The 9,123-nt window shown below is 42.0% G+C and overlaps 1 non-coding gene across 1 annotated transcript; it reads right to left on the minus strand.

Annotated features, from left to right (window-relative positions):
- Positions 1-259: 259 nt before the first annotated feature.
- Positions 260-332, minus strand: TRNAF-AAA (transfer RNA phenylalanine (anticodon AAA)). The gene has a single exon. It is a non-coding gene; the product is annotated as a tRNA-Phe (tRNA).
- Positions 333-9,123: the final 8,791 nt, after the last annotated feature.

Here is a 9,123-nt window from a genome sequence, read left to right on the forward strand (position 1 = left end):
ATGAATAGATTCCGACTAGTGCTGAATTATTAGTTCCACTGTCAAATCTTGACTTTTGAGTTCTCGATCCTACTTTTTTATATGTACAGAGTATCGAGATTCAATTGGAACAGACAAAGAGGGACAATATGAGCAAAGAGGAGGGAGAGAACAGATTGATCCATCTATCTATTTTGATCGGGGTGTCTCTGGATGTAGATATACATCTAGATAGAATAGATTTAGATAGATGGATATGGAGACGTGGATATTGACATCTTGCCAGGAACCAGATTTGAACTGGTGGCACGAGGATTTTTAGTCCTCTGCTCTACCAACTGAGCTATCCTGGCTCTTCCCTGTGGATCATCCTGGTACATGGTTTTAACTTGTGTCAACTAAAAAGAAGTAAAAAGGTATTTTTACTAGTTTTTAGAATGATCTTTATTATTTTCGATTTGGAAGTCACTAATATGATAAAAATGGACTGCAATTGAATAATTTCAAAATGATCTAATCTATGTAGATCATATATCACAAAATCAATTGATCATATGATCAACTTATTAACAGATCAACTCAACTTGTCATAAGATGGATGAAAAGATTCATGTTCTAATTTCTTCTCTTCATGAAAAAAAGAAAAAAATAGCGAGGTAAAAGAATCGAGAAATTAGAATGGATTCGAACCAATGGAATTGGAGAAGATAGATCAGTCCGTTCGAGAACGAACCTGGGTGGGGATAGAGGGACTTGAACCCTCACGGTCTGTAAAGCCAATGAATTTTCCTCCTACTGCAATTTGCATTGTTGTTGACATTGACATATAGAATTGGACTCTATCTTTATCCTTGTCCAACCATTTATTCCAAAAAATGATTCAATTCTCCATCTAGAGTAGATAAGTTCATAATTGGATTACTTAATGTCAAATCAGTACTTCAACTCGAATCTAGCATCTATCTTTTGAATACAATGCTTGGAACAAGTTTTAGTCGCCTGTTTTGTCTGATGTTATATAACATCTCTCTCCATTTTTGAGGTGTAAATAGATCGTTTTATAACTACAGTATTGGACCAAATGAGATTCATTCGTTAGAATAGCTTCCATTGAGTCTCTGCACCTATCCCCTTCCTATCTTAGGAGAAGAAACATTGTCTTCATGAACTGGATTTGGCTCATGATTACCCATTCAAAATATCCCAGGGTTCCTTGGATTTGGAAGCTATCACTTGGTAGGTTTCCATACCAAGGCTCAATTCGATCAAGTCCGTAGCGTCTACCAATTCCACCATATCCCCTTCTCGAAGAACAAGATCATACCTTGATCTAATCCTATTATGTAATATCCATCAGCATTATTCATTGGATATTTTCTCAATATTGGGTGGGAGAAATATCCTCCCCTACTCCCCTTCTCTCCCCTTCTCTCACCATCTCTATCTCTACCCCAATCGAATATGACTGGGAATCATTATATTATTTATCCATTTGAAATGCAATGTTATTATCCTTCCCTAGTCTATTTGGAAGAGTGAGTAAAACGATCGATATCAATTGACCCTTACTTCTCCTTTCTTTCCCTTGAAAGAATCTACATTCAAACAATGTTCTGTTGTAATTGTAATCTGGATTGCGTCATTGAATTTGATTCGCGCTATAATCGTTAGGATTCCAAAGGAACCTATGGATCTCATACCAATGAAATGGGGAGTGATATTCCATCGAGCCTGCTTAGCTCAGAGGTTAGAGCATCACACTTGTAATGCGATGGTCATCGGTTTGATCCTGATAGCTGGCTCTTTTCCGTTCCTCTCATTTCCATAATCCACAAAGTTTTGTTATGAGCAGGGAAATGGGGTTAGGGACCATAGTAGTACTATCGATGGACGCATCGTTGTATCTACCATACTCCCTATGCTAGGATGACCTCCATTGATCTGGGATCAGTATGAGTGGTTTGAGACACTCTCTTGTGATATTGATCTAGGATCAATAAAACTGACTTCGGGTCAGTAGAGAATGGTATGAGACATTCTCGATCAATTCTTCTTCTTCATGGTTCAGCAGAGCAGAGCAGAGCAGTGCAGGGCATTGATGGCAGAGATAGTACAGTCAGACATATGGATCAGCAGATGGAGTTCTCCCTAGTTGAGAGGGAGTGTTGAAATTGGAAACTAGGGCCAATCTCCATGTGGGTCATCTTATTTATGGTAGCTGATATTTTTCTTGGATCCCTCTCATTGAGAGGTGTAGGATTGATCTAAAGATCATTTGATTCCAACAAGTATTCATGGAGATATGAATTTATTTGTGTTATGGGACAATTCGTCAAGGTCGGCCAGCAACCAAATTGCCCCCACTTGTGCTCAACGTTTTAGTATAAATAGAGGTGCCTTGAAGGTCATTTGTACACACACTTCTTGTGATCTCTTCCTCTCCACTTGTCTTGGGTTTTGGTGGGAGGAGAGATCCTAAGAAGACAATGCTGCCCTAATGGAGAAGATGCCCTAAAACGCAGTAATGGAGATGATGCCCTAAAACGCAGTCATGGAGAGGATGCCCTAGCTCAACGATGTCATGGAAGAAGGCATGCCCTAGATCTGAACGCTGCCATGGGAAGGAAGAGTCTTGGACGTGCCCTAGCCGCAGTCAAGAGGGGCAGTAAAAGTGTAAGCCCTCAACGCAGCCAAGAAAAGGGTCTTCTGTCTAAGGGAGTTTCAACGCTATCCAAGGAGCCCTAAAGGAAGCCCTAGCCGCAGAAATTAGGAGGACGTTTGCAGCCCTATGGACGCTGTTAAGAGGGATATGCCATGCCCTCATCCACTATGCTAAAAGAATCAAGGACGCAGTCAAAGGAGGTCTTAACTTGTAAAAGACTTCGCTGTCATGAGGAAGCCCTACTGCGTAAACAGTTGATCTAAATCAAGGCAGCCCTAAACGTTGTCTTTAAAAGATGTTCTAGCGGAAATAGGAGGAGAGTCCTAGCAACCATTAAGGGAGAGGTATAGCTGCTGTGAAAGGAAGGTTTGATCGCAGTCGTAGGAGGACTATTTCAGCAGTCAAAAGAACCTCAATCATAGCAAGAAAGAGACTGATCAGCGTGTACATTTGAGAGTTGTTTCAGGGGTCAAATTAAAGCGCTGAACTGCTTGCTGGTAGGAGGTTTGAGTGAGCTCTTGCTAGAAGGATATCAGCCATTCTATAGTCTGTCATAATCATGTTCTAAGGAATATTGTATGCCACTGTAATAAGAAGTGAGCATAGACATAGTTCAGTCATTGTTTAGGGCTTGAAGGCTACTCTGAATTGTAAAGGAAATGATATTTCCTTAGAGATCAATTACAGTCAAATATGGGTAGATTTTAAGGACTGTTAGGACACTGCACTTTAGACCTATTAAAGGAGTCTAGCTGCTCTGCTAGGCTATAATCCATAGCAATCAGCTAAGACTGGTGAGTGCAATGGGATGGTGGTTGCAGTATATTGGATGCTATGATTGTTGCAGCATATTGGATGCCATGATGGATGCAGCATGATGGGTTCAGCATTGGGTGTAGCTCAGTGATGGGAGCAACACTATGATGAGAGCAACTCAGTGATTGAGTGCAGCACAGTGACAGGTGCAGCATGATGATAAGGTGCAGCAGTATGATATGTGCAGCATGGTAATGAGGTCCAGCGTGATGATTGAGTGCAACACAGTGAGGTGCAACACAATGAGGAGCAACATGGTGATGGAGTCACCTTGGATCAATGGAAGCAGTATGCCTTCTACTCAGCTCATATCAACTACCTCATAGAGTCATATGCTATCTTCTTAGAGAAGATCTCTGCTCTTATTTAGATAAGTCAATATGTTGACTTCTGATGTATATGTACTATCTCTCTATCTGCTGAACTATTGAAGAACATATAAGAAGAATTGATCAAGGGTTTCCCCACATCGAGGTTTGTCCTTGGCTAGCGCCACATCTTGTGTCCTCTTGTCTTGGCTTGCCTTCTATGATTTATGTTTATGTTCTATCTGCAGTTTACTTTAATGCTGATGTGATTGCTAATCTGGAAAAGATATTGAGATAACTATGAAAATTGAAATAAATTGCTCTAAGCATAGAACATACCTAAAATTAACACAATGACTAGGAAAAGGTGGACGACTCCTTGCTTTTGGTCTAATGCTTTCTTGTTTAAGTGATTTAAAGCTTGAATATCTTGCTTGTGCCTTGATCTTAATCCATTGGAGTGACCTTTGCTTGATGCTACTTTTACATTGCTCAAAATAGGTACCACATTGCCTCATTTAACCCTCATAGTTGCCCCAAGACAAGTCGCCCCCCCTTTAATGATGTAAACATGCTTGAAAAGGCACTTTGAGAAGGGCATTTTGAATGCTTTCACTTGGAGATAATTTGGCTAAACTTGGAGAGTGAAATTGACCTTCATCCTTTGCTCGGAGAACGTAAAATGATGCCTTGTGGAGCTCAAAATCATGGTGAATTGTGAGATTGCCATAAAGAATGATGGCCATGGCCAAAGAGGTGTGCACACATAACATAAATCGTACATGTGTGGATTAAAGATAGGTGTGCTAGTACAATAATAAGATGAGTGTTTGCATCCTTACATTGTGTGATCACCTTTATAGGGCTAATGCAATTAGCGTTCTTATAAAACCCAGTGTCCTAACAGATCCACATCCATTATTGTTAATTTTAGGTATGTTCTATCCTTAGAGCAATTTATTTCAATTTTCATAGTTAGCTCAATACCTTTTCCAGATTAGCAATCACATCAGCATTAAAGTAAACTGCAGATAGAACATAAACATAAATCGCAGAAGACAAGCCAAGTCAAGAGGACACAAGATGTGGTGCTAGCCAGGGACAAACCCCAGCGTGGGGAAACCCTTGATCAATTCTTCTTATATGTTCTTCAGTAGTTCAACACAGAGAGAAGGAGAGAGATAGTACATTTACAACAGAAGTCAACACTTTGACTTATCTAGGTAAGATCATAGATCATCTCTAAGAAGATGATACATGAGATCAGTTGAAGACATGATGCTTCAACTGATTCTCCAAGGTGACTCCTTCACCTATCATTGTGCTGCATCTCGTCATCTCGTCATCATGCTGCACCTCACCGTGCTGCATCCATCATCACAATGCTGGATCTTATGACCATGCTGAACACGTCATACTGCTGCACCTTATGCTGCACTGCTCATACAACATGTCTCATGTGTTAGCAGCACCATGCTTGCCATTGCTATCTATGTTGTCCATGCTTGCCAAGCTATCCAAGAGCCTTTGCTGCCATGTCACAGCTGCTGTCCCACATGTCTTAACATACCTTGCTGCTGTCCCATGCATCTTAGTAGCACTATGTCACCTTGCTGTCCCATGCATCTTTAGCTCCGCCAAGCTCCTAGCTGTCCCATTTACTAGCATTGCTATCCACAACACTGCTGTTCCATTTGCTGCCTTCACTTCTGCTTATATGGTGACTGGTTAGGGCATCTGGCAGCGCTTACACACCCAACTATCAGTCCACAAACAACAAGTATTGCTCCTATTCTCCTTGGTCTAGTTGCTTGCCTTTCCTGCTCTTAATTGTGCCTAGAAACAACCCTAAACAAGCCCTTAATAGATCCACTGTCACCAACAGCAAGCTCCTATCACAACTCTCCATGTTGTCTCCTTACACTGTCCCTTAGAGATGACTGCTGCCTGGTTAGGAGGGCCTTTCTAGGCCTCTTGGCCATCTAACTTTCACCTCCCAACAACTGTTGTAGTAGTCCCTTACTGTGGCCCTATACACAGAGATATGCACCTCAAAAACATGCACAAAACTCACCTATAGTTTGCGGCTTGATTAGCAAGGTAGGACTGCTCCAATGTGTCAGAAAATAGTCCTCAAGTCATCTCATCCTTCTCGCCTCATGCAATGTGGCTAAGAGCTGTGACTCTTCTTCTCTAAAATCCACATCCAAAACAATGATCAGATATTAGGGATGTCCGCAAACTCGGCTATCTTCTAGACTGCGTAGATACTAGGGCTGTCCTCGTTGTAGCGTAAGGGCTTCTCACTTGACTGCGTAGATACTAGGGCTGTCCACCTTGTAGCGTTAGGGCTTCTCACTTGACTGCATACTCTAGATTAGGGCAACATTCTTCTTTTTGACTGTGGCTAGGGAAACCTCAATCCTCCAACGTCTAGGGCTTCCACTCCTAGATTTCTCTTCCACTAAAACCCAAGACAAGTGGAGAGAAATCAAGATAGATGTGTGTGTGAGAAATGACTTTCAAGTCATCTCCTTTTATACTAAAACGTTGAAGCACATTTGGGGTTTATTTGGTTGCTGGCCGACCTTGACGAATTGTCTTATAACACAAATAAATTCATAACTCCATGAATACTTATCGGAATCAGATAATCTTTAGATCAATCCTACACCTCTCAATGAGAGGGATCCAAGAAAAATATCAGTTGCCATAAATAAGATCACATGGAGTTTGGCCCTAGTTGCCAATTTTAACACTCCCTCTCAACTAGGGAGAACTCCATTTGCTGATCCATATGTCTGACTGTACTATCTCTGCCATCAATGCCCTGCACTGCTCTGCTCTGCTCTATTGATCTCTGTTATGCTCAGTCGAACCATGAAGAAGAAAAATTGATTGAGAATGTCTCATATGTCTGATTGTACTATCTCTGCCATCAATGCCCTGCACTGCTCTGCTCTGCTCTATTGATCTCTGTTATGCTCAGTCGAACCATGAAGAAGAAAAATTGATTGAGAATGTCTCATACCATTCTCTATTGACCTGAAGTCAGTTTTATTGATCCCAGATCAATATCACAAGAGAGTGTCTCCGACCACTCATACTGATCCCAGATCAGTTCCATTGATCCCAGATCAATGGATGTCATCCTAGCATAGGGAGTACGGTAGATACAACGATGTGTCCATCGATAGTACTACTATGGTCCCTAACCCCCTTTCCATGCTCATTGGCCAAATGAGAGGTACTTCCCATGAGTCCCAAACTTCATGGGTAGGATGCCTCGACAGGAGAACCATTCATCTTGTCCCTAAGTCGCCTCGGGGTATCACAGGGGAAGGCCGAGCCATTCACCTTGTACACAACACACCATTAGGGGAGGGTGAGCCACCCTATGGTTGCTTGTTGCTCCAAGTAGTACCCCAAGCCCCTTGGAGCTCCTAGAGCTCAATGCATGCATGATGCAGGACTTTTATAAGAAGGTCTCTCAACGACTCCAAGTCGTTTGGGAAAGTAAGAAATTTGACCTTTCCCTAGGGCTTTGGCAAATGTCTGTGACTTGTACATCAGTCTCAATGCGATAGAGCCTTCTCGCTCATCGACATACCATATCCCAGATAAGGTAGTATCTAATGTCTATATGCTGGAACAATCATAGAATACAAGATTCCTCAACAATCGAATCCCCCCTTGGTTGACACAGAGGATCTTGGTGGTATCCATCATGTGTACAAATAGCTCGCTAAAGAGCTTCGACAACCAGGCAGCTTCACACGAGATCATACTCGTAGCTATGTATTCGGTCTCAGTGGTGCTTATAGCAACCTACTTCTGCTTCCTGCTCATCCAGGATATCGAACAAAAGCCGAAGAGAACCAGCACTTGGAAGTGCTCTTGCGATTCTCCACACTGCCTGCCCAGTCAGTATTCAAATAATCATGTTGTTTCACATTCCGGTAGTGTATCTCAATCCATGAGAGATTGTGCCCCGAAGATATCTGAGAAGATTCTTGGCACCAATCCAGTGAGGCTCAACCATATATGAGCTCATCATGCTAACTACAAAACATATATCCGGATGGGAGTTCACCAAGAACATCAATGCTAGTACGAGTTTGTGAAACTCAGAGGCATTTCCCAAATCAGGTCCGTTATCCCTACCACATAACTTCTGAAAGTTAAGCTCCATCGAGGTAGTCCCGGGCTTGCTCTTCACCATTCTAAATCCGGAATCCAACTCCCTCTTACTTCTGCAAATGAGAGGGTCTGCAGTTGTCAGAAAGAGGTCGTCCTCATAAGGTGCCGGTATGAGAGGTCTATCATCCACAACCTTCGAGCAATGGTTTTGGATCGGTTTCACTCCTTGTGAATCTTAGCTTCATCAGACAGCTATCAATCCTCTCATACTAAGCCCAAGGTGATTTGCTTCAATCCATAGAGGGCTTTCTTCCACCTGCACACATGAAATTCCCAAGCATGAATCTCAAACTTTCGGGTTGTTCCAAACCTGTGGACGTGCTACATGAGGGGATGGTCCCCTTGTAAGATTTTTCTTTGGTACATCTCAGACATGTACCTTCATGCTCTTCTTGAATTCAGGCATCGCTGTCACCATCTGACTCACATCAGGTAGGGCCCCATAAGTAGACCTCCATTGTTATAGATGAGATATGTCAATTGACATGATCCCCAATGGACCATCTTGCAACTTGATACAAATTGCCAACCCTGAACCCATGAGAAAAAACATCTTTGAAAATTCTATTTTCAAACATGTACCTTTCCATCAATGAATGCCACCCTGAAACCTTTGACTTCCATTGCCGAAATGGACACCAGGTTCTTCTTGTGATTAGGTACATAAAAGAGATTCTGTAAATGAATCGAGTTACCCTCATTCAATTGAGGGGTAATATTCCCTACACCCTTTCCGGGATAGGTGGCATCGACTCCAAGTATAATCCCATGATTGTTTCCATCTCTACCAAATTAGAGAGAGCACCCTTCTATCCGATGAAGTGCCTTGAAGCACTACAATCAATAAGCCAGATTCCCAAAGAATCTGAAGGAGAGGGCCAATACAAGATAACGCTTCTTTATCTTATCAGAAACAATATTTGATTCTTCATACCTGAGGTTCCTTTCTTTCTTGAAGTGTCGGACCATTTCCTTGACGACCTGCATTACTTGTCATTCCCTTGATCATTGAAGATGTCCTTGGAATGATTGTTATCTTCATCAACAGGTGTGTCCCTGCCATTCGGACACTCCTTCGCATAATGGCCGAACTTATTACAAACAAGGCATCTGTCTTTCTTTCCACCCTTATATCCCAGACTTCCCAATGAAGTTATC

Source organism: Pinus tabuliformis, chromosome J (genome assembly GCF_031772625.1).
Source record: "Pinus tabuliformis cultivar Carrire ecotype Pingquan chromosome J, CPIR1, whole genome shotgun sequence".
Taxonomy (NCBI): domain Eukaryota; kingdom Viridiplantae; phylum Streptophyta; class Pinopsida; order Pinales; family Pinaceae; genus Pinus; species Pinus tabuliformis.